This window comes from Elephantulus edwardii, unplaced genomic scaffold, assembly GCF_000299155.1.
Source record: "Elephantulus edwardii isolate Elephantulus edwardi_28Jun2011 unplaced genomic scaffold, EleEdw1.0 scaffold00158, whole genome shotgun sequence".
NCBI lineage: Eukaryota > Metazoa > Chordata > Mammalia > Macroscelidea > Macroscelididae > Elephantulus > Elephantulus edwardii.
In genome coordinates this window covers 1,114,013-1,116,095 of record NW_006399908.1, presented here as the reverse complement: position 1 = coordinate 1,116,095, position 2,083 = coordinate 1,114,013, and the positions used below count along the sequence as shown (strand labels likewise).

The window sequence follows — 2,083 nt, the reverse complement described above, 5'->3', positions numbered from 1 at the left end:
TTTGCTGAATTGGTCAACTATGTTCTGTAGTTTTCTTGCTGAGTCTTGAGGGTTTTCTAAGTATACTATCATATCATCTGTATAGAGAGATAATTTTACCTTCTGTTTACCAATTTGGATACCTCTGATTTTCTCCCCTTGCCTTATTGCTACCTCTAAGACTTCCAATACCATATTGAATAGGAGAGGTGATAGTGGACATCCTTTCCTAATTCCTGTTCTTAATGGGAATGCCTTTAATCTCTCTCCATTGAGAACAATATTTGCTCTCTGGTTTGCATATATACTTTGTTGAAGAAATTCCCCTCTAATCCTATTTTGCTGAGTGTTTTAATTAGGAAAGGGTATTGGATTTTGTCAAAAGCCTTTTCTGCATCAATTGATAGGATCATATGCTTCTTGTTCCTTGCTTTGTTAATGTGATGAATTACAGTGATTGTTTTTCTTATGTTGAAGCATCCTTCTATACCAGTTATGAATCCCACTAGGTCATGGCGAATTAGTTTTTTGATGTATCGTTGGATTCTATTGGCCAGGATTTTATTCAGGATTTTTGCATGTATGTTCATGGGAGATATTGGCCTATAGTTTTCTAGTTTGGTAGTGTCTTTACCTGGCTTTGGTATCAAGGATATGTTTGCTTCATATTCTATGAGTCTGGGAGAATTCCATCTTTTTCTGTTTTCCGAAATACTTTATGTAGAATTGGTGAATGTTTGATAAAAATCACTTGTAAAACCATCTGGTCCAGGGCTGGGTTTGGCTCGAAGTTGTTTTATTATTACCTTTTTTATTTCTTCTTTTGTACTGGGTCTGTTCAGGTAATCAATTGCAGTTGGTGTCAGTTTAGGTAGATTGTGATTTTCTATATATTTGTCCATTTCATATTTTCATATTTGTCTGAGTATGTTCTTGTTGTTTTGTGCCGTGGCGTCACATATAACATACTGACCCTATGTACAACAACCCTGATCCCTGCTCTATCCCTTGCCAATCTTATTTTCTCTGGCACGTCCATGCCTATTACTCCAGTGACTGAATCAATCCATCTTATTGAAGTTCTTCCTCTCCTGCGCTATCCCTCCACCCTCCCAAGCATGACAGTTCTCTCCAAGGACTGATCCCTCCTTGCAACATGTCCAGAGTATGTCAGACAGAGCTTCAGAAACCTTGCCTCCAAGAACCAGCCTGGCTTCACCTTCTCCAAGACGAACTTGTTTGTTTTCCTACAGTCCATGGTATATTCAGTACTCATCTCCAGCACCAAAGTTCAAAGGCATTAACTCTCCTTCTGTCATCCCTAGTTATTGTCCAGCTCTCTGATGCATAACAAGTAATTGCAAAGACCATGGCCTTGATCCGGTGCACCATAGTCTCCAGACTGAAATCGTTGCTCCTCAGTACTTTGAGGAGGTCTCTGACAGCGGACTTTCCCAGTGCAGTTCGTCTTTTAATTTCCTGGCATCTGGTACCAAGAGTGTTGACTGTAGAGCCAAGCAAACTGAAGCTGTCAACAATCTCAATCTCTTCATCATCTATCATGATGCTGCCAATTGGTCCAGTGGGTGAGAATCTTTGTTTTCTTGATGTTGAGCTTCAGTCTGTATTGAAGGCTGCAGCCCTTGACCTTCTGCAGCATGTGTATCAGCTCCTCTTCCTTTTCAGCAAGCAGGGTTGTGTCATATGCATAACACAGATTGTTGATGAGTCTACCTCCAATCTTGATGACATACTTCTCATAAAGCCCCGCCTCCCAGATAATCTGGTTTGCATATAGATTGAAAAGATATGGTAACAGGACACATCCCTGACTTACACCCTACCCAATTTTTAATCATGCAGTGTTTCCTTGCTCTAATATTCTATTGCTGGCTTTGTTTCCCTTTTTAGTTGGTTCTGCTGTGTCATTGGCAGTGTCATCTTTTATTCAGATTATTTGTGTCTTTTTTTATTATTATTATTCATTTCAGTGAACATCTGCAGAGATTTTGGAATTCCATTCATTCATTGATGCACTTTTCTCCCCACCCACTCACCACCACCACCAACCCCAGTTCGCTCCTCTCCTTGGTACACAATCCTC

General features: G+C 40.0%; 1 protein-coding gene across 1 annotated transcript in view; it reads left to right on the top strand.

Annotated features, from left to right (window-relative positions):
- XRN1 (5'-3' exoribonuclease 1) overlaps positions 1-2,083 on the top strand; it is a 162,173-nt gene that overhangs the window by 107,444 nt on the left and 52,646 nt on the right. The gene's annotated exons all lie outside the window — the stretch shown is intronic.